Here is a 24610-nt window from a genome sequence, read left to right on the forward strand (position 1 = left end):
AGCGTAAATAATGAAATTACGATAGAGCGACTTTTAGCCTTAGAAATCTAAATGAAAGTCGTAGAATATGTTAAACTGAGAGTGTCCATAAAAAGAACGCCCAAATCTGACTTCGTATGAAGAAGTTATGAGATTTTAACGGACCAATCCTATCCCGGCCTGTTAAAATTATAAATTTAAAAATAAATCAAAATTAGCCAACGGAGTCTAAACGAAAGTTGTAGAGTACGTCTCCACCTACGCGTGGATATAGTGAACGTCAAAAACGGAGTTCGTATGAATGAGTTACAAATTATAATAGCATATTTACGTATTAAAATAAAGTATAAATCATATATACGTACACACACACACACACACACATATATATATATACATATATATATATATATATCATTAGAAAGGTATCAATGATGCGGTCATTATAAGACTAATGTTGAGCTCTTTCGACATTAGTTTAGTACAAATATCATTAAATCCATTTAAAATAGTATTATAGAGGGGTGTTTAGTTGTTTATATAACTAAAAAGTCATTAAGTAATTATGGAGGGTAGTTTTTGAAAATTCAATTAGTATAAATAAGAGCCTTGGGCTCTCATATTTCTTGCACCATTCTCTTGATTCAAGAGTCTTTCTCTCCTTATCCCCTAGCATTTTGGTCCCTCGTGATTCGACTTCTCTTTCTTTAGTTTTTAGTATAGTAAGGTGAGCGCTGAATCGCTGCACGAATCTTTCTTAGAAAGATTCAGCGACGAAGTTCTGCCCCTGCAGAGCCCGACTCATAGCTAAAATTCCCCTGTAAGTAAGTTATGCTTACCCTATTTTAATATAGCTTATATTTAAAATTAATATTGTTATTATGAACTTATAATAAATATTTGAGCTATTATTATGACTTATATAAGTGTCGTTATAATATCTTTTTAACTACTCGTGGTACGGGAAATCTGGTTTAAAGGGTCGCATAGGGTTGTTGGATTTCAGAAGTGCTATACGCCAAAATGGTCCTGCCCTCCGATGTTTTATGTCTGGCCCCTGTCTGTACATAATGGTTGGAAAGTATTGTTTAAACGCTTATATAATAATAATAACAATAAGACTAATAGTTAGTCACGGTAAATATTAGACTAAAATCTAGTGGTAATAATAGTAGGTTTCATCGAAGGAAATTATTTTAAAGTAAACGAAGCGTTGTCCGAGTACCGAATCACCACCTTTTCAAGTGAGTGCATAGTTACTTTCATCTTACACATAGATATGAAGTATTTTATATATTACGTGCTATGTGTGCATATTATCTGTATACTTGCTATCTATGCTGGATGAATGTTTTTATACAAGTTTTAAATGATTTAAACTGTATATGTATTTTATATCTACAAAAATATTGGGGTAATACATGGGTAGATGTAATAAGATGATGTGTGATAAAATGATGAGATGCCTCTATGTTGTTGTTGTTGATCCAGTAATCTAGCGGAGTATAGATGACGACCACAGACTCTTCTAGAGAGTCCAGTGGAACGCTGGCAGGCTCGCAACCTGTAGGTGTTTGTGAAAGATGTGTTCACCGGTGTACTCCATCCCCTCATGGTTGCCTTTAGGACATTTATTGCTGAGGAACCCCCTTAGCAGTAGTGTCCATCCCGATGATGATCCTTAGGATAGGTCCCTTATGATAAGTGTTTAGGGATGTAATGTGAGGATAACGGGAACGGGTAATCGGGTTATTGTTGGTTGATGAAATTAATAAACTTATTTATTGTGGGCTGAAAACCCTATGTGCTCACCAGGCTCCCAAGCCTGGCCCACTCAATTTTATGTAATACAGGTAGTGACGCTCGAGCATAGTTGTGATGTATTGGGATGAAGGATTACGAATATAGGCCTGTAGATATGAAATAATGTAGTAAGGCTTATATTGTATTGTTTTGGGACAAATTCCGCAACTCTTTTATTAAAAGGTTACTCTGATTTTGAAATAAAGTATAAACAAAATCGGTCTTTTCTGGCCGTGATTTTGGGGATGTCACATAAGGTCAAGCAGTCAATCAATGAATAACCTGAAATATGGCCTGGGGTTGAATGATGTTTTCTTGTCATCTGCACCCTTTTGAATGAATCTAAAGTCACTGCTAACACCTGTTGCAAAAAATGTCAAATAATCTACAGTTCAACATATACCACTAATCACAAGTCTTGATTGTAATTCGTGATTCTAACATTTGATAGAAGAGACAACTTGCTTACTCCATGTTCAACAAAGGAGAACTAGCCATACAAAGAAAAAAGAATTATGTTGATGAGAACTAGTACTGTAACTACCTCCACTGTAACTCCCACCACCACCACCCTACATTTATCAAACAAAAAAAGTAAACCACCAATCTTCAATCATTTCACTATTTGTATGCGTGTGAGACAGAGAGAGAGAGAGAGAGAGAGAGAGAAAGAGAGAGAGAGAGAGAAAGAGAGAGAAAGCTGGTAGTAGCTGGTGTGATTTTGCACGTGAGAGGCTGAAAATGGTGGATCTATAATTAAAAAAAATGTTATGATTTGGTGATATCTATTAAAATTTACAATAACAGTGTAAATTGATAGTTGGTTAAAAGTTTGAGATAGAAAGAAAGTGGGTAAAGGATTATCTCCAACATAAGTAACAGCAGTACCTCTGCCATCATGTCCAACACTTCTACACAAGTCTCAAAAACATTTTGAAATGTAAATATAAATCTCAAATTAAAAAAAATACAATTATTAATATTATTAATGTTGACTTTGGGATTGGGAGGAGAAAATCATAAGGATCACGTTCACGTTGAATGATTGAAGATTGTTGTTGATAGGGTCTGTAAGTGTGAGTGTGAGTGTAAGGTTGAACCTCGGGTACAACAATTGTAGTCTCGATGTTATAGCATGAGAGTCCCATGATAGGAATATATTATACTCTCAATGTGATGATGCAAAGCATTATTAAAAGGGTAGCTAGGAAAATTTAACAGTTAACTAATTAGATTTAGATCAGGGTCAAATTTGACATTTTAGTAATGTAGTTGTGGCTTACTCAAAGAAAAGATCAAGAACTCTTTCTGTGGTTCCTGAGCTGATTAATTCCTTTTCTGCAACTTCATTTCCACTTTTCAATAAAACTGCAATAAACTCCCCAATCTGCAACCATATATTTATCACTTATTGTAACGACCCAAAAATCACTACTAAAAATTTCTTTTAAAACATTACTAAAACCATATTTATAAAAAACCCGTATCATAAGTCATAACATAATTTCCGAGCATTAATTCAAAACATAATCTTATTATTAGAGTAAAACATTCCCAGGCTAACTGACTATGGTGTGTGCACTGCAACCTCTCTGAGCTCCTCTTTTGAAAACTGAGTACCTAAAACCAAAAACTGAAACCGTAAGCACGAAGCTTAGTGAGCTCCCCCAAACTACCACATAGCATACAATAACATATAAAGCACATACTGGGCCTTGCCCACTGCATCGGAACGAGCTCCGAACTAACTGCATCGGACCGAAGTTCGGAACTAACCAGGGCCTTGCCCTCTACATCGGACCGAAGTCCGAAAACTGCATCGGACCGAAGTCCGAAACTGATTGGGACCTTGTCCCCTGCATCGGACCAAAGTCCGGAACTAACTGCATCTGACCGAAATCCGGAACTGACTGGGACCTGGTCCCTTGCATCAGACCGAAGTTTGGAATTAACTGCATCAGACTGAAATCCGAAACTGAATGAGACCTTGTCCCCTACATCGGACCGAAGTCCGGAAACTGATTGAGGATAACATAGCATAGCATGAACATATCAACTAGCATAAGCACATATACTGCATACTGCATCAGACCGAAGTCCGGAACACATAACACAAAACATGCTTCATCACAAAGACATCAAGCAATCTAACTACTGCATCGGACCGTGGTCTAGAACTACCGCTAACTAAACGGACCGGCATTATAGCCATAGACCCGTTCCTACTGGAAGGAAAACTCACCTAAACTGTTGAGCTCTACTAATAACCCTTTGGCTGCTAACCAACAACCCTCTGAGGCACTGCTCCTCTAGCTCTCTGTGCTACCAATATCAATATAACACTTAGTCTGATAGTCCTCCAAAAGTCAACTAAGTCAACACTTGTCAAAGTCAAAGTCCTGGTCAAAGTCAACCTTCCAGGTTGACCCTACTCGCCGAGTCCATAAGCTCAAAAACCCCTTTCATTTGCGAATTGTGACATCCCCAATTTCACGGCCAGAAAAGACCGGTTTTGTTTATACTTTATTTCAAAATCAGAGTAACCTTGTAATAAAAGAATTGCGGAATTTGTCCCAATACAATAATATGATAAAGATTTATCAAAAGCATTTCCTTAGAAATGTATTTCATTAAAAGAATTGGGATGTCATGTTCGATACAGTACATAAGTATAAATAGTACACTATAAGCCTTACAATAGTTATTTACAACTAATGACCTATAATCCAAACTTCCCTCATCATCATCATAATTATGCTCTGAGTCTACTACCTGTAAAACAGTAAGCTGAGTGGGTCAGGCTTGGGAGCCTGGTGAGCATATAGGGTTTTCAACCCACAAATAATAATAAATTTATTAATTTCATCGATCAACAATAAATTTATTAATTTCATCAATCAACAATAACCCTGATTACCCATTCCCGTTATCCTCACTTTACGTCCCTAAACACCTATACAAGGGACCTAGTCTAAGGATTTTATCATCGGGATGGACACTACTGCTAAGGGGGTTCCTCAATAATAAATGTCCTAAAGGAAACCATGAGGGGGATGGAGTACACCAGTGAACACATCGTTCACAACACCTACAGGTTGCGAACCTGCTAGCGTTCCACTGGACTGTCTAGAAGAGTCCGTGGTCGTCATCGATACTCTGCTAGATGACTGGAACAACAACAACATCGAGGCCTTTCATCATGTTAGCACACATCAACTATTTTGTCTACCCATGTTCTACCCAACATATTTGTAGATAAAATACATATACAGTTTATAACTTGTATAAAACACTGTATTCAACAATCATCTCAAATAAACAATCAATATAATTACACATGACACGTACTTTATAGAAAATACTTCATATCTATGTGTAAGATGAAAGTGACTATAGACTCACTTGATTTGATGATAATCGGACAGCAATTCGTTCCTTAAAATGATCGTTTCTGATAAAACCGGGAGTTTTATTGAGAAACCGGGCTTTAAAAATGATACCGGGGCTTCGAGGGAAGTCAAATTAGTCAAAATATAAGTTTAGGGGTGAAAAATGTCAAGTTTTCAAAAGTAGTCGGGAGATCTCGCAACCCCCCTATTTATAGGGTGCGAGGCTGAGGTCTCCGTGGCTGAGAAGCTTCCACGTAGCTGCTTGAGAGGCTCGGTCACGAAGGGAGGAGGTGGCTGCGAGGGAACGAGGCACGTGGCAGCAGCGAGGCGAGACACGGAGGCGGCTACGAGGCTCGGACGTGGCTCTGCGAGATTCGGACACGCGGCGGCCACGAGGCGGCTTCTGATTGGCCGAGGCTTCGGTCTGAGGGAATTGGGACACGCATCTAGTCCGGATTCGGCCACGTCTTCAGTGATGCAGCAGCTTCGGCCTCGATGACGTGTCCGGTTACTATTTATGCAAAAATTTCCGAATTTTGAGCCCCGAACTTCTAAAATCCATAACTTTCGCATACGAGCTCCGTTTTTGACGTTCTTTATATGCATGCGTAGCTAAAATCATGCTCTACAACTTCCGTTTAGACTTCATCGGCTAACTTTAAGTTTAATTTTAATATTATTATTTTTAACAGACAGGGACAGGAAATCCGTTAAAAATTCATAGCTTCTTCATCCGACGTCCGTTTTCATCAGTCTTTTTACCATTGTACTACTATTGACGAGACCTTTGATTCTTGTTTAGGTTGTGTCGGCTAAATTTCGCTCGATCTTAAATTCGAGTATTTAGTTGTCTACTGCTAAGCTAAAACTTAGAAAAATCATAACTTCCTCATACGAAGTCAGATTTGGGCGTTCTTTTTATCGAACTTCTCGGTTTAACGAATACTACAACATTAGTTTAGATGGTTAAGGCTAAAAAGCACTTTATCGCAATATTCACTTTTTACGCTTCCCGGTGCCGTGCCGGTTTTGTCGCGAAACTTCGACAGGTCATAACTTCTTCGTTATAACTCGGATTTCAACGTTTTTTATATCTCCAGAATCCTTGTTTCGGCCACTACAACTTTCTTAAAAGATATCAGATTTTTATAATATTTATTTTAAATGCTTATTTTTATTATTAAATAATTAAATCATAATAATTAAGAAAATAAGCATATAATTCACATAATATTCACATAATTCCTCTTTACTACTTCAAAATGAGTTACAAAGGTTGACCTAGACTATTATAACTTTATTAATGCTTTTAGCCCAGAAACACGAGCATTACACGAATCGAATCGCCGAGTCAGACCATGACTTGCTGATTCTATTGATTTTCGAGTCTCCACTCAAATCACTGATCCGTGTCTTAACTAGAAGGGTTTGGGGTTTCGCGACCTAACTCGCCGAGTCTAAGGACAAACTCGCCGAGTCTAAGGTAATTTTCAATAGACTCGCCGAGTTCCTGCCTATCTTCATCCAACTCGCCGAGTCCACCCACGTGAATCGCCGAGTTACTACGCGATTGAAGTCTGGTATCTAGACCGACTCGCCGAGTCTTCTCCAAGACTCGTCGAGTCCTTATGTCTATTCTCATAATCTCGAGTCACAGAGCTACTCCTTTGCTCCAAACAATAGATATGGGTTCCTAGAGTCCATTAGCAACATAAAGTTGCTACCTTTACGTGCTTCTTGTCTCACAATACCAAAAACCAAGCTAGAAAGGAACTTAACTCATGGGGAATGGCATTTGCATAGCAATTAATAAGGCTTTATGCATCTTTGATCCAAATAGAGCTCAGATCTAGAGTTTCAATTCCAGATCTAACTTGTGCACCAATTTCTCATCACATACTCTAAAAGAAACCCTAAAACTCCATGAAAGATGGATCTAGAAGGGAGAAAGCCAAGGATAACGATTCATTGCCTCCAAATGCTCTGAAAAGTTGCACCAACTTTGGATCCAAGGCCTCCTCTTGCACTACTATTAATCTGTTCTCTTACAAGCTTCAAATTACTTCACCAAGGGTAGATCTTGCTCCAAAAACGGTTATGATGGCTAGGGTTTGGGGTTCTGGACTATAGGGTCTGCAAATGAGCCCTAGGGAAGAGAATAAGATGCTTAAATAGGGTACCAAGTCCGAAAATTAGGGTTTCCCAACCCAGACCAGACTCTTCAAGTCCAAACCCCGACTCGTCGAGTCGGTCACTTAATCTGCGACACGGAACCTGCTCAGACTTGTTGAGTTCTTCCTTGGACTCGACGAGTCGACCCCTTAAACTTATGGTTTTCCTTTATTTTCTTGGCCTTTCTGATTTCGGATGTTACAACTCTCCCCCACTTAAACTAAACTTCGTCCTCGAAGTTCGCTATGTCCAACTGGCCTGCAACCCACCTCCGACACCCTGACTAGTGACTCTAACCCTTTTGACCTTCTGCCCGGTCATTCTGGATGGCCTAATCCTTGTAGTTAAAATCCCCGAGTATAATCCAATCCTCTACCTTCCTGAGAACACTGTTTAACTGACAATCCTTCCGGTACTCCCTGAGTACTTAGGCTAAACATTCTTGGGGTATACTCTATTTTCCTCATGCGTTCTCTGGCCTTCCCGAGGCTGCCTTCTATAACTATTCACCTCCTTTGTCATTGTGAAGATCATACCCTTCACGATGTCCATCACTCCAGCGACTCTCACTGCTGGTCACTACTGCTGGAACATACTGAATGCTTCTTATTTTCATAACTTAGTGCTGAGCACCAGTACTAACGAATGGATCAGATAATCCTTCAAGTGAAAGATTCATCCCTGTAACAGTTAAGACTCATACAAGAGTTGCGCAACAAGGTAAAACCCTCCCTTATGAGATTATCCAACCCTGCTGTGAGATGCGTAGTACCCTCTGTCAACTTGTTGCCTCTTACCATACTTCCCTTATCGATACTACCTCTGACTGAAAATTCTGTTGCCCCCATCCGCCTATCGGATGCTCTGAGACCACCCTGGTCCAACTAATTTGTCGATATGTGGGTTACTGGACTCCCACCGGTCACTACACCCCATCGCAATCTCCTAGTCGCTTCCAGCGACTTCTGAAGATACTTTGACTATCTATAACTGTACTATCCACTCTACCACTCATACTGAGTCGATGCTATTGGAACCAGCCTGCTTATCTCTCATCTGACTACTCAGCTTCCAATAACTCGAGTCTTCCATCCTGAAAGAAAGGCTACCTGCCTAATTATCCTTGCAAATCACTTATACTTGGCAGAAGACTCAACTGACCCTGCTGAGAGGGACTTTCCATTTCCAAATCAACCAACTATACTGTCAACACTTGCATTCCAACACAAATACTAATATTGTCCATAACACTGAAACTATCTGAAACACTTAACTGCCTGCAACAATGAACTGTCTGAAACACTGAACTGCCTGAAACACTGAACTGCATGAAACACTGAACTGCCTAAAACACTGAACTGCCTCTATGGCTACTTCCCAAAATATCTCAAGACCTTCCTGGTCTCCAATCATTCGTCGGTTATCTGCAACACCGAGTTCCAACTCAACTGTGGAGCCCCAGTGACTCCTTACTTAGTTGTTCCCACGACTTCTAAACAAAATCTTTCTCGAGAACTAGTTTCCACTAGTCATCCTGTCACTGTGACCCTAACAACCTCCTGATCCAACCGAACGGGTCCATACGTCGAATCCTGGCATCATCAAATCCAAGACTAAAAATGATGGCTCCCAGACTAACGGTAGCCCTTAACATACACGAACCGAAGCGGTCAACTGCTTCCCTGATCTCATAACTGTGGTGACGATCCACTGACAAATCACCGACTTAACCATAACTGAACCATTTGGGAAATCCGAAATGTAACCCGTGGATTCCCATATCCTCACTGCTGCACCCGAACTGGTGGGTACTATGGCTTCCCCCACATCCAAACAACGCGCTCATGCTGCCTACCAACCTGATAAATGCTACAGCTACACCCGTTGACTTACAACTCTTTAATACTATCTGGCGGCTAGTGAATGTTACGGCTACCCTTGCAGACTTACAACACTCTACTACTATCTGACTGCTAGTGAATGCTACGGTTACCCCCGCAGACTTACAACAATCTACTACTATCTGACTGCTAGTGAATGCTACGGCTACCCCCGCTAACTTATAACACTCTACTACTATCTGACTGCTAGTGAATGCTACGACTACCCCCGCAGACTTACAACACTTTACTACTATCTGACTGCTAGTGAATGCTATGGCTACCCCCCGCAGACTTACAACACTTTCCTTACTAACTTGCTGTTGCTGGAAAAATGTTGCAACTTTCCCGCCGCTCTACCATGCTCTGCAGGCTGTCTCTGCCACTGACTACTAACATGAAAGCATCTCTTGCTAACCGTTCTAAAGATCCTCATTCCGACTCACTAGAGTCCTACATGTGGTCCTCCAACCCCGGATTCCCAATGAGCTACTAACCATCTCGATCACATGAACTAACTATTGGGAAGTTCCTCAAACTCCCAACCATGAACTCCTCAATCCATCAATCGCTGTGCTACAACCTTTTCTTCTCGAAGCTCGTGTACTCATTCTAGATTTGCGTATTCTTACCCTTGTATACTCGGAGGGTTCTCCCCCACTTTGTCCTGCCTATACCTCACTGCTCAAAGCTTGAAAAGGATTCCCAATCCTTACCACCATTCCGTAATCAATCCCACTGAAAAGCCCAAGCTTACCATAGCTAGAGATCTAACCAATCCAGCTCCAAAACGACCCATTCCTGAACTAGCGAGACACTGCAACTCCCACATAATCTTCCTATAGCTATTGCAACCTAAATAACCCGCTCTATTGGGGAACAACCTCTGACTATCAATCTAAAACCAAGGTATGAAAATGGCATATAACTCAATCACAAGCAGGTAATATAATACCCATAGATACATGCTTACTAACATCGATGCAGTACCATAACAATAGAGTTAGAAAAAAAGGGAAGAATTCAAACTTCATACATGATATCTAGTGCAGCTCGATCTTGACTTTCTGCGAAACGATGGGCGCCTGACCCTAAACTCTCTCCACCACCAAGACGTGACATCGAGAATTGAAATGACCCGGGTGGTGACAATGAAAACATCTCTGATCCCGCTTACAATCCCGATACACATGCCCCCTTTCCCCGCACTTGAAACACCTGAACTTATGACAAGAAAACCCATGAGTCCCTCCACACTTACCACACACCTCTAGGTCCTCCTGACCTCCAACGCCCAAGTCAGTTGTGTAGGACTCCACATTTCTTACTAATCTCCCTGTAACCCGTGCCCACTTCCTTTTTCTGAGTTGCCCATCCAAACCAATCTCATGCTCTTGAGTAACCCCTACTACTCCATCAATCATATGAACAGCAACTGGTTGTCCCTGGAACTTAGTGGTCAACCGACCAGTGACCCGTTCAACGGTGTTGGGTAACTCCTCGCGAATGACTAGCGAAACCTCATTAACTACCCAATCATGCAAGGGTCTCCCCTGGAGACAGGGTGCCCCACTCACTCCTATTCCCTGATGATAATAGATAAAAATGAGAACTCCCTCCCTGATGGATCCCTGAACTCCATAAGCATCGGGCTCTAGACGATCCCCAATCTGTCCTGAAACTATCCCGGCCCTAAAGGCCTCCAGATGACTATCCATAAGCTCCATGATGGCCTCTCTAACCGAACTAAAATCAATCGAGTCTGATCAATGATGTTGCACATAATCTCTGCGGGAATGAAATCCATCATGTGATCATCAAGCTGCCCGGCTCTAGAACCTGAGCCAGATCCCTCCCCGGCACCTGAACTGCCAACTGATATCTCGCGCAACGTCACCATGTTGAAAACATAACACATTACTAATCAATACACACTGCTGCTGAGGGACCTCTCACACGCTCTACTAGTTCCCTGGTTTTGCCTCGGATCCTCTTGAATCGAGTACGAATCCTCTACTTTCAGTAGTACGGGCCCTTACTACCTTCCACATCTATCCGTACTTTCCTCAAGACTTACCTCAACTCCACCAAGTCCCTTTCCTCTACTGCTAATCTTTGCTACTTTCATCCTAGGCTTGCCCTAGGGAACCTCTGACTCCACCCAAATAGTCCTCAGCTACTGAAGGTCTCCTCGTAATGCCAATTAGCCATTACCTGAATACCATCACATGTAACGAGGCTCGGATAATCCTTCGAGTAAGGGACTCATCCCTACAACGGTTAGACTCAGACGAGATCTGCACCGTAGGGCCAAATCCATCACTCTGAGATTATTCAACCCTGATCACCTGTGACGTGATGTATTTGTTGGATTAGTGTCTAAGTCCATAACTATTTTGGTATGTACTTGACCCGATGGTGCATGGTCCTTTTGGGTTGCCTTCACCAACGCAACTTGATAGGATGAATTATGGAGAGAAAGGATTAAATATGATTTATTTATATATTATGGGAATAATATATTAAAGGAGAAATCATATTGTTTAATTAATATTAGTCAATAATTAATTAGTAATTAGTTTTGTGACTAAAAGAGATTAATTAAACTTAAGGGACTGGAATTGTAATTATAAGATAATTGCAATTTGGGCCATGGATTGCCTTGTATCAAGGGTTGGACAAATTCTATGGGGAAGCCCATAAGGAAATCGTCCAAGGGCTTGATTAAAAGGAGTCTATGGGTTGCTTAGGGCTTAAGCATCCAAATTAGGGTTTCCTTGTTAGATAACCCTAATAGCCCAACTATATAAAGACCCCTTAAGGCTCAAAAACGTGGCTAAGCTTTGTGTTAAGGTTTCCACATGTTTTTGGTAGCCTACAACCTGTCTCCTCTTCATCCTCTTACTTATGGTGTTTGTAAGCCATTAGAGGAATGACACTTGTGACTCTAAACATTCCAAAGTGAATTCAAGGAGGAATTGGGATTGTTATTGCTACATAACAATCAAGGTATGATCTTAAACCTAATTACATATTAATATGATTACTTGAATGCTAGAATTAGGGTTTATAGTCTTGGATTCAAAGCATGTACAATAGAGAAACCTAGATCCAAGCATTAGGGTTTGTATGAGGACATAGGATGTCTTATGACCAAAACCCATCAGTGGTATCAGAGCCTTGATTGGTTTCTATTGTATTGATGCATATTTGATCGAAATAAGCACTGAAAATCGTTTTTTTGAGCTTCTGAGTGTTTGACTCGCCAAGTCACTTGGTGAACTCGCTGATTCAGCTGTACTCGACGAGTCCAGGTCCAGACTCGACGAGTCAAAGGGTCTGACAGCTCAGATTCGCGATTTTCTTCTTGTTTTGGCTTTGGATAATTACCATAAACATGTTTTTGTGATAAAATCCGAATTTTTTCTGTATTAGGTGATTATCCTTACCTAAATAGAAGATAATTGTTAAAATTTAGATAATCACTTGTTTTATTAGATAAAGTTTGATTATTTGTAATTTAGATTTGAATTATCGTGTGAAAAAGTTTTAATTTTTCCCCTTTAGGTTTTATAGTTTAAATTTGAACCCAAAAGTTTTATTGTTTTGAAATTTAAATAGTTAAAACCCTAATGTTTTGAAAAAAGGTTTCAAAAATTGCCCTCAAGTTTTGGAATTTAAATTTTGATTAAAAAGTTTAATTTTGATGTATATTTAAATTCTAACCCTAATTTTCTGAAATATTTCAAAACTTGCCCTCATGTTTTGGAATTTAAAAGTTGATTAAGAGCTTAATTAGGAATGTTAAATTCTAAAACCCTAGTAATGTTTTGAAAAGTTCAATTTACACCCTTATGGTTTTATTAATTAATTAAGGTGTATAATTAAAGGAGGTTTAATAAATCCATAAAAGTTTAGGTTTACAATTTAATTGAATTAAAAGTATAATTGTTGAATTAGACCACCTAATATTTTAAAAGTGTAAAATGCACCCTATACTATATATAACATTAAAAGTCTAACATTATATATATGTATGAGTAAAAGTCAGTCTTACCGTTAGTAGGCCTCATTCAAGAAGCTGGTCTATAAGGGGTGTTTAAGGAAATTGCCTATAATATGGCGATTGAATGGGTATCCACTCTTACCCACCGCACTCTTGACTAGTGGAGGGTCGTTAGCCAAACGGGTAGGATATGACGAAACCTTCCATTATAAGTATAATGAAATACAAAGTAACTAAGTGTTTTGCAAATTCCCAATCTTAGTTACTTAGGCAAAAGTGAATTGATGCAATTCCATGAAATTACACTTTGTGCCCTTGTGAAGACGTTAATGGAGCGTGTGTGGTTTATCGGCACACTAAATGGTTCTAAGCAAAGGTAGCAAAGGGTGACTCAATGTTTGTCATACTTTGGTGGAGCGTGTGTGGTTTACCGGCACATCGAATAGGTGACTGTAACATGTGAGGGCACCATGTAACTTTGCATGGTTATTCACACCCACTTTGTGTTCCTCGGCATCCCAGTCACAAACGAAAGGGGCATATCGAGATTTAAACATGCTATTGAAATGTTCAATGAATCTCAAAGGATCTAGGAGTTTTCATAGATTTAAAACTTAAATTTATTTTTTTGTTTTTCATGGTGGAAATTAGTGAATCGTCATTCACTTACCTTCAAATATTCTGCAACTAGATTACGGCATCCTTTTTCTAGGTTGTAGCGTATTGTGTTGGATCCTAGCCTTAGTATCTCATTTGGGTGATTTACTAAGGACTCAATCAATCAATCAACTAACTTGAATTTGTTTCTCCCGTTTTGTAGATGTCAAAGTTCGACAACTATGGTCTTCCCAAATCCCGTGGAACAAGCATTCCACATGAAGATGATATTCCACGATTCGATCGAGGAACAAGAAATCATGCTTCACTTCCTCCTCCTCCTCCTCCAATTATACTCCCTAACCCACAAGATTGTAAAATTGAAAGGTTCAATATCACTCAAGCCCTTTTGGCAAGTAAACATAAAGAAGGAAAGTCGGTGTGTGCACATGTCTTAGGGATGAAGTCACACATTGATAGGTTAAGAATGATGGGATCCGTTGTCAGTGAAGTGATGGCTGTTGATTGGGTTCTTCAGTCACTTCCTAACTCGTATAGTGAGTTCGTAAGAGAGTACTATATGATGAACCACGACGTGCCCTTATGGATCTCACCTATATGCTTATTGCTGCTGAATCAGAAATGGTTTGGAGCAATAGAAAAGCAAAGTTGATTGGTGAATCTGCCTTCAAGACCTCTATGGATATAGACAATGGAAATGAAAGACATGCAATGATCGAAAATTTTGATCATAAGAGAAAGGCGATGTTTGAAGAAGTTCCATGTGTTGTTCCAAAATAGTCAATTTGCTTTTATTGCCAAGAGAAGGGGCATTGGAGACGAAGTTGCCCTATTTACCTAAGAGATCTAAGAGATGGGAGAGTCAAAAGTATGACTACGCTTCAGGTAAAATCCACTATCTAACTCCGTTAAGTTCCTATTCATTGATTCTTAATACATGATGTGATAAGATTGCATTTGAATGTTTTGCAGGATCGGTGAAAAGAAAGGAAGCTTGATAAGAGAGCAAGATGAATCTAATCACAAGAGATGGATCTCGATCGCATGGACTTGAAGATTGGATTTTGAGCATAGATAGTTATGATAGAGTTGTTAGAAATTTTCCTTTTACATAGTTTTCAATAGATTTTTCATTGTAAGGACAAATGTTTTTCCGCTGCTTTTTATAAATAAAATAAATTTTGTTTGACTTATTTATTTATTTGATTACTTCCTTGCAATGAAATCATTATGAAAATTGATGTTTGCATATTTCTACAACGAATGGATATGATTCTTAGTTATGTTATTTATAGAAATGTCGAGAATTTACCAAATAGGGAGAGTTTCTCATCGCCCAAATTTCAATTCGACTGAAATTTGGAATCACGCAACTTGGTTGCATGATGAATGAGAAATTTCATATTTGGAAATTAGAAAATTCGTTGACAAAGTGTCAAGTGAAGGACTAGGAGATCGAGTACACAAAGTTGTGTGTTGATCAAGTTCACCATAAGAGTAACTAAGAAATTCGTCATGATTTACTAAAGGTTTAGTAAATATGATAATACTTACAGGATTAAGTGTAATTCTGAATTGATTAAAGGGTTTAGATCAATAGTAGAACGAATAAGAAGAATCAAGTAGGCAGAAAAATAAAAGTTTCTCCATTCTAAGAAGAAGGGAGAGTAGCTTTTATGCTTTATGATAGATCTTAATGATTAAGAACCATATCTCAATTGATCCTCTAAGTGAGTCTTAGTACAATAGTATGTTTAAGAAGAGGAATCAAGAATTGAAGAAATGATTAAATCAAAAGGTCAATCATACTTCGTTCCAATAACAAGTCTTAAAGTTAAGATTGTGACAATGAGTGAAAGTATTAAAGGTTTATAACATTCATCAAATGTGGAAAGTTGTGATGTCTTGAATAAGACAAAGACCAACTACGACCAATTTATGAAGTGTTTTGATAAAAGCTACACTAACTCTTGAAAATTTGTTTGTCAAGAAATGTTTATTGACAAAAGAATCTTATATGTCAAGGAGTCAATGGGAGTCTTAATGGTCTCGAAAAGTTTCAAGAACAAATCAAATAAACCTTATCGATCATCACTAGCACACGAGTTGAGGTTTTGCAACCTATCGTGTTGACATTATTTTGTTTATGTGCTATTCCAATTAAGTTAATTATGCATGCGAGTTCTTTGAGTTCTCATTTTGAATGCATAAAAGGAAAGGCACCTTGATCAATGAAAGGTACATTGATAGGAAGAAGGTGAGATGCTTAACTACTTGGAAGACGTGGTGGGCAGCTGCGCTACCATAAGGCTAGAAATCAAGATTATGAAAGTTCGGTCCATATGAGTTTGAATTTGTCATAAACTTTGTTTTTAAAAAATTCACATGGATAGGAACATATACACCATTAAAATCTAAGTGTCATAAGATTTCCTCCTTCATGAAAATGATTGTGAGGAAATGCTTTCACTAAGAAAGATTTTAAAAAGATAGTGATTGTAAAATTGCATTCTCGAATTCGATCATGGTTACGGTATCCCTTTCCATAATTTGAATTGTGAGGTTTGGCAATTAGTCTTAATTGTTAAGACACACATATGAACTATATAAGGAAAAGGTGTATAAGTTCAAGAAGCCTTGATAAAAGATTATCAAAGCACTAAGTATTAGAAACATGGACTTAAGAAATTCAATAGGTATTGTCTTTCTGAAAGTTAAGATGTTTATGAATACATGTCGAAGCTAGTGGGAGCATAAGTGTTATGTTTTATAGTAATCATCATGATAGTGGGAGCATAAAAGTTATGATTGTATGATTATTATGGAAAGTTTTGCAAGTTGGCAATATTAATTATAGAAAACAAGAGTTATACCTTGCAAAGTCGTAAGGGTTGTACAGTTGTTTTGCTATAATTAAAGGAGAGAATATTATGCTTCATTTCAAATCTGAAGGCTTAAGTTGAGAAATGTTAATAAACTTAGTCAAAGGTACATAGTGTGTTCTTAAAATTTCGATTATGATTACGGAATTCCTTTTTACAATTCGAATTTTGAGAACATAGCAAATAAAACGTTATGCATCGTGTCCCATACGCTTCGGGTATAGGATCGATTACAAATGCTTTAATGTTTGACCATTCTAAAATTTTCCAAATGTCTAGCGCATTTAGAGGGAAAAGGGACTAGAATTGGTTTTGACAAAAATAATTAAACAACTATCAAAGGACAATCCAAAGTTCGATGAGGATTGGTTGCTTGTGAGTAGTTGGAAGCATGGTATTGGTTGGACCATATTGACATTATTATGAATAGATAAGATTCTATTAAGAAATGAGTCTTCATATGGAACATATGGAAGCGTGTCCATACTGGGAGGTAAATATTGAAAATTAATGACTAGATTAGAAACCTTTATGCAAAAGGATGTTCAAAGGAATGCACTTTGAGTGAGAGACATCGTATCTAAGGAATTGTCTTGTAACAATCTCCGATACAGGTCTTTGTAATATCATTGGCAATAGTCTTTGTGACTTTGGTGCAGTGACATTACGAAAGAATCATTGCTTAAAATGTTAGAATCTAACATATTCTATAAGTGGCAAGAATTTGATATTCTTAAACTTGTGAAAAATGGATTTGGAGTTGTGAAATGAGAATGATTGGAAATGTGTCCAATGTGATCTATTTCACAAAGTAAGAACCATAGGTAAACATTGTGTGCATGCTAGGAGCATGGGACAAGTGTAATAATTCTAGTACAAGTTGATTACCCGAAACGACAAATAATGAGTAATCGATATGGTGATAAATAAAAGGTGTTTTATTTATGCTCAAAGGGTTGAGGCCATATGGGATTAGTATTATTCTTGTGTTTCACTTTGCATGTTTTGACTTCCAGAGTAATTGAGTTTATTAAGAATAATCGAATTATTGAAACGGGCCACAGTTGTTCATATGTTGGAAGTAGATATGAATGAAGATTGTCGTGAATTGGTGTGTGGATTGTCTAAAAGAGTATTAGACATAAGCAAACATTCATGAGTGCTTATGAATATGAATTTGAGCATTGGATTAAACCCACGTTCACTTGGATCACTCCATGAATTGTATCACGAGTGATTGGTGAGACGATGACATCTTATATTCTTGAAACCGAGATGTGTGAGTTGTATCTTGCAAATCGGTTGCACATTGATAATATGTAAACGCACTAGTAACTTGGTGTTATAAAACATATTGTTATGTGTGATTTGGTTAGTGAGTGCAAGCAAGCATTGTATCAAAGTTTATCCGTTCCTTTTATCCAAAGAATGATAAATGCGATATCTTTTCGGCCCCTCGATGGTTTAGTGATGACAAACGTAAATGCTCGGCCGGGCAAGGGCTAATTTGATTTGTTCAATTAGTCAGTCGTCATAAATCGGAGATCGAGAAATAGTACAAAGAGAATGATTAGAAATCATGTCTTATACGATATCTAGAATGGAGGAATATATGATCCCTTATCTTAAGGACACGCGTATCTGATAAGATCAGAGTTGACAGCGGTTTTGGAAAGCTACGATTGCAGATCAGGATCTGAAGTCATACGCATAATAGTTATTAGACTTATCCAAGTGGGAGACTATTGGATTCGTGTCTAAGTCCATAACTATTTTGGTATGTACTTGACCCGCTGGTGCATGGTCCTTTTGGGTTGCCTTCACCAAAGCAACTTGATAGGATGAATTATGGAGAGAAAGGATTAAATATGATTTATTAATATATTATGGGAATAATATATTAAAGGAGAAATCATATTGTTTAATTAATATTAGTCAATAAATAATTAGTAATTAGTTTTGTGACTACAAGAGATTAATTAAACTTAAGGGACTTGAATTGTAATTATAAGATAATTGCAATTTGGGCCATGGATTGCCTTGTATCAAGGGTTGGACGAATTCTATGGGGAAGCCCATAAGGAAATCGTCCAAGGGTTTGATTAAAAGGAGTCTATGGGTTGCTTGGGGCTTAAGCATCCAAATTTAGGTTTCCTTGTTAGATAACCCTAATAGCCCAACTATATAAAGACCCCTTAAAGCTCAAAAACGTGGCTAAGCTTTGTGTTAAGGTTTCCACATGTTTTTGGTAGCCTACAACCTGTCTCCTCTTCATCCTCTTGCTTATGGTGTTTGTAAGCCATTAGAGGAGTGACACTTGTGACTCTAAGCATTCCAAAGTCAATTCAAGGAGGAATTGGGATTGTTATTGCTACATAACAATCAAGGTATCATCTTAAACCTAATTACATATTAATACGATTACTTGAATGCTAGAATTAGGGTTTATAGTCTCGGATTCAAAGCATGTACAATAGAGAAACCTAGATCCAAGCATTAGGGTTTGTATGAGCACATAGGATGTCTTATGACCAAAACCCATCAGTATTCACCTAATGGCTAACTCTCAACACTCAGAGTCCCACAAAGCACAAAGCAAGAAGCATTCAAACAAGAAGGAAACTAACTTAGGCAAATCTATTCTCATAACCAAGAATTTGTACTAGCATACAATGCTGAACGCATGCTATCATGCATAACCTAACAGGCTATCCTACTGCTGTCTACTCAATACTAGCATGCAATTCTCATAATGTTGAAACACATAAGGAGGCTCATAAGGCATCCTCCTAGATCCTTTATCCTATACTAGCATGCTGTTCTACTGAAACTGAAACTGGAACTAAAACTGAAACTGAAACTGATAATCATTAACTTGTATGGGTAATTTGGGAGTACTTACTTGAGCTCGGCTGATTGCATGCACTACACCCTTTTTCTCTTTTCAAGTAATTTCTTTCTAAATATTCTTTTCGTTTTTTCTAAAACCCTTTTCTTTTCTCAAACTCCTTTTTACCAAAAATTCCTTTCGAAAATGTTTTTTCTTTTGAAAACCTTTTACCGTTTCCTTAGTTTGAGTCCAAACACACTCTCAAGTGTGTCCGAATCCCTCAAACCAAGGCTCTGATACCAAATTTTAATGACCCAAAAATCACTACTAAAATTTCTTTTAAAACATTACTAAAACCATATTTATAAAAAAAAAACCATATCATAAGTCATAACATAATTTCCGAGCATTAATTCGAAACATAATCTTATTATCAGAGTAAAACATTCCCAGGCTAACTGACTATGGTGTGTGCATTGCAACCTCTCCGAGCTCCTCTTTTAAAAACTGAGTACCTGAAACCAAAAACTGAAACTGTAATCATAAAGCTTATTTAGCTCCCCCAAACTACCACATACCATATAGTAACATATAAAGCACATACTAGGCCTTGCCCACTGCATCGGACCGAGGTCCAGACTAACTGCATCGAACCGAAGTTTGTAACTAACCAAGGCCTTGCCCTCTACATCGGACTGAAGTCCGGAAACTGTATCAGACCGAAGTCCGGAACTAACTGGGACCTTGTCCCCTGCATCGGACCGAAGTCCGGAACTAACTGCATCGGACCGAAGTCCAGAACTAACTGCATCGGACCGAAATCCAAAACTGATTGGGACCTTGTCCCTGCATCGGACCGATGTCCGAAACTAACTGCATCGGACCGAAATCCGTAAATGACTGGGACCTTGTCCCCTGCACCGGACCAAAGTCCGGAAACTGACTAAGCATAACATATCTTAGCATAAACATATCAACTAGCATAAGCATATATACTGCATACTGCATCAGACCGAAGTTCGGAACACATAACACAAAACATAATTGAATCACAAAGACATCAAGCAATCTAACTACTACATCGGACCATGGTCCGGAACTACTGCTAACTAAATGGGACGGCATTGTGGCCGTAGACCCGTTCCTACTGGAAGGAAAACTCACCTGAACTGCTAAGCTCTACTGATAACCCTCTGGCTACTAACTGACAAGCCTCTAAGGCGTTGCTCCTCTGGCTCTCCTTGCTACCAATATCAATATAACACTTAGTCTGACAGTCCTCCAAAAGTCAACTAAGTCAACTCTTGTCAAAGTCAAAGTCTTGGTCAAAGTCAACCTTTCAGGTTGACCCTACTCGTCGACTCAGCCTACTGACTCGCCGAGTTCATAAGCTCAGAAAACCCTTTCATTCACGACTCGACGCGCCGAGTCAGACCATGACTCGCCAAGTCTACTGATTTCCGAGTTCTGACAAAGTCCAACTCACTGAGTCTCCACTCAACTCACTGATCCGAGTCTTGTCTAGAAGGGTTTGGGGTTTCACGACCTGACTCGACGAGTCCAAGGACAGACTCGTCGAGTCTAAGGCAACTTCAACAGACTCGCCAACCTGTTCTTCCAACTCGCCGATTTCCTACCTATCTTCATCCAACTCGCCGAGTTACTACACGATTTAAGTCTGGTATCTAGCCCAACTCGTTGAGTCCTCTCCCAGACTCACCAAGTCCATACATGTATTCTCATAATCTCGAGTCACAGAGCTACTCCTTTGCTCCAAACAATAGATCTGGGTTCCTAGCGTCCATTAGCAACATAAAGTTGCTACCTTTACGTGCTTCTTCTCTCACAATACCAAAAACCAAGCTAGAAAGGAACTTAACTCATGGGGAATGGCTTTTGCATAGCAATTAACAGGTCTTTCTACATCTTTGATCCAAATAGAGCTCAGATCTGGAGTTTCAACTCTAGGTGTAACTTGTGCACCAATTTCTCATCACATAATCTCAAAGAAATACTAAAACTCCATGAAAGATGGATTTAGAAGGGAGAAAGCCAAGGATAACGATTCATTACCTCCAAATGCTCTAAAAAGTTCCACCAACTCTGGATCCAAGGCCTCCTCTTGCACCACTATGAATCTCTTCTCTTCCAAGCTTCCAATTACTTCACCAAGGGTAGATCTTGCTCCAAAAATGGTTATGGTGGCTAGGGTTTGGGGTTCTGGACTATAGGGGCTGCAAATGAGCCCTAGGGAAGAGAATAAGATGCTTAAATAGGGTACCAAGTCCCGAAATTAGGGTTTCCCAACCCAGACCAGACTCACCGAGTCCAAACCCCGACTCGTCTAGTCGGTCACTTAATTTGCGACACGGAACCCGCTTCGACTCATCGAGTTCTTCCTTGGACTCGACGAGTCGAACCCTTAAACTTATGGTTTTCCTTTCTTTTCTTGGCCTTTCTAATTTCGGGCGTTAACTTATTAATATAAATTTGTTCTTATGGCTATTAAAAAAAGAAACAGATAAAGGCAAAATATTTTTGAAAAAATTAACCTTTAACCGATGCTTTCCTAGTGGAGGCTTCAACTGGCCATATGTAGTTGGCAAGACTTTTTCATCTAGTGAAACATTTAACAACTTCAACAAGTCACCTGAAACATTTGGAAAATCAGTACAATGCTTTGTAAAGCATGAGAAAATGAAAATCGTATGCATAAAACTCACTGAGTTAAAGCAACATTGTTCCTACAGTTTCTTGATTGACTTGAACAGGTGACTCATATACATGATGCCCATGAAAAGAATAAAATGGAGGTGAAGGAAATGATCTTTTTGGATCCAATAAAGATATGCACACAGAAAATGAGCTCACAAGTCTAGATTTTGAATGTAAATCATCCAATTCCAATGCATGACCAAAAATCCTTGAAACAAAAATGGGAGAGAGAAAACCATAATATATATATATATATATATATATATATATATATATATATATATATATATATATATATATATATATAGTCATTAAACATAAATTATAATATATGAGAGGAATGAAGATATTAACCTTGAGGTAGAAAGTTTAGAGGGAAGAGGAGATGATGTGTTTCTAGTTATAGCACATAAAGTTTCTGCTACGTTTGAATGTACTTCAGGAGAACTCTGTAGTCATTATTTAGATACAATCCATCAATATTAAATCATGTAAACATATAATATATAAGTACATATATAAAATATGAAATTGTAATTATATTCACTGATGGACGTAATCTATGCACAATCGTCTCCAACAGATTAATATCTACTAACCATTGCATCACATCCACAAAATCTGGATACATATGATCACCAACTCCAACAAGTCTTACCAAGACATGTATTTAGAAAAAAGAAAAAGGTAATCATTTATTCATAAGTTAAAGAAATCATAAAGATCAACGTAATAGTGTAAAACAGTTAATGTTGGATAGAAAATTTACTAACCTCCATGATTGATGTAATTCCAATCAAATCAACTAGATGTTGGAATACATTTTGATGCACCTGTTGACATATAGAAAATTATATTCAAGAATGAAAATAGAAGTTGTAATATTCAAGTAGAGTATTAAACATGATAGAAATTAAACTACACCAACATGTATAGATAAGCTTACTAACCTGAACATAATTCACAAGTGGAACCGTCTTCTGCAACATGAGGCATATCACAATCTATAACACAACAGAACATATATAATAGTTACCCAAAATGCCCTTTATCCAATTTACCTTACAATAAATGATAATACGTATATTCAATGAAAAAAGCACCTAACTTTAAACAACATACATTGCTGAAGTAACTAGCCAACAAAGCACTATGGGAACGGGTTGGCTCCATGAATGAAAAAAGTAGATCCATTAGATGAAAGTTTTGGGTTTGAAGAAGGAACTCATGTGAGATAATGTAATAAAGAATGTATTTATGTAAATATAAGGAAGAATGCTCTGATCGCTAGTTGCTCATTCTCTTCCATCTGAGCCCTAACTCTTTTAATCTCTTATGAAACTGTCTCCATTCTCTACAGACAATAACAATTCAAATTTGAAACATGAGTATTTATTCATAGACAATAACAATTCAGTTGCAACAACACGAGTCACACCATTACATCGCTTAACCCTAACAATTCTCGAAAAGGATTGGCGACCATCGGTGAATTTGGTACTGCAATCGTTAGAAGCTAACAAGCGATAGGCTGCTTCCATGGCGGAATTTGTGAGACTTGCCATGGGCATAGTGAAATCGTTACCCTCTAATCAAAATGTTAAAATAGTGAATTAAATACATGCGATTAGGGAATGAAAGATGTGAAAGTGTAAAAGGAAAGACTTAGGGTTTCGGTAGGTTTGCTAAAATTAAAGGGTCGGAAAATTATAAAACAGTGATAAGGTACACCAGAGCACCGGCACCGGCACCAACACGCTTGTCAATGTGGCGTTTTCTATTTTTTTGGATTTCTAATCAAAGCAGGGAGATCAATAGATTTTTTCAAACTGAAATCGTAGATTAGAGAGCCGAAGAGGAGAGAATCACAGAAGGCGTGAAGTGTGGATTGAGTTTGTAGGGTTCAATGGTGGTGGAGATGGCTTAGAGTTTATAGAGAGAAGGAAGGGTGATATAGAAAAGAGAGTGCAGAAGTAGAGTAGTTCAAAATTGTAGAATTTTAGAGGATTTCATTTCCCCCCTTTAAAAACACGGGTTCCAGTAAAAAATTATAAAGCGACACTTGTAGATGACACACATTTAAGATAAGCTCATTTCGTGTTTGTATTTTTTTTTTTTGGACATTAATTTTAGGGCACGCAAAAATGCATGTCCTCTATCCTTCAAATTTTGCAAAACTAACATTATTTTTTAGGGCACACACAAATGCATGTACTCTATCAGCACTGGCATTGTTTTCACGTCATTAGGGCTGTTTTCTAGTAGTGCTAGTGTTACAAGGGCCTAACTACATGTTTTCCTAGACTTTTACTAGGGTTTCTGTTGGATTAGTGTCT

The 24610-nt window shown here is 38.3% G+C and overlaps 1 pseudogene; it reads right to left on the reverse strand.

The window, feature by feature from the left end:
• Positions 1 to 1917: 1917 nt before the first annotated feature.
• LOC145045798 (uncharacterized) lies at positions 1918 to 23839 on the reverse strand (annotated as a pseudogene).
• Between the last annotated feature and the right edge of the window lie 771 nt (positions 23840 to 24610).

This window comes from Lactuca saligna, chromosome 5 (assembly GCF_052625555.1).
Source record: "Lactuca saligna cultivar CGN05327 chromosome 5, ASM5262555v1, whole genome shotgun sequence".
In the NCBI taxonomy this organism is placed as follows: domain Eukaryota; kingdom Viridiplantae; phylum Streptophyta; class Magnoliopsida; order Asterales; family Asteraceae; genus Lactuca; species Lactuca saligna.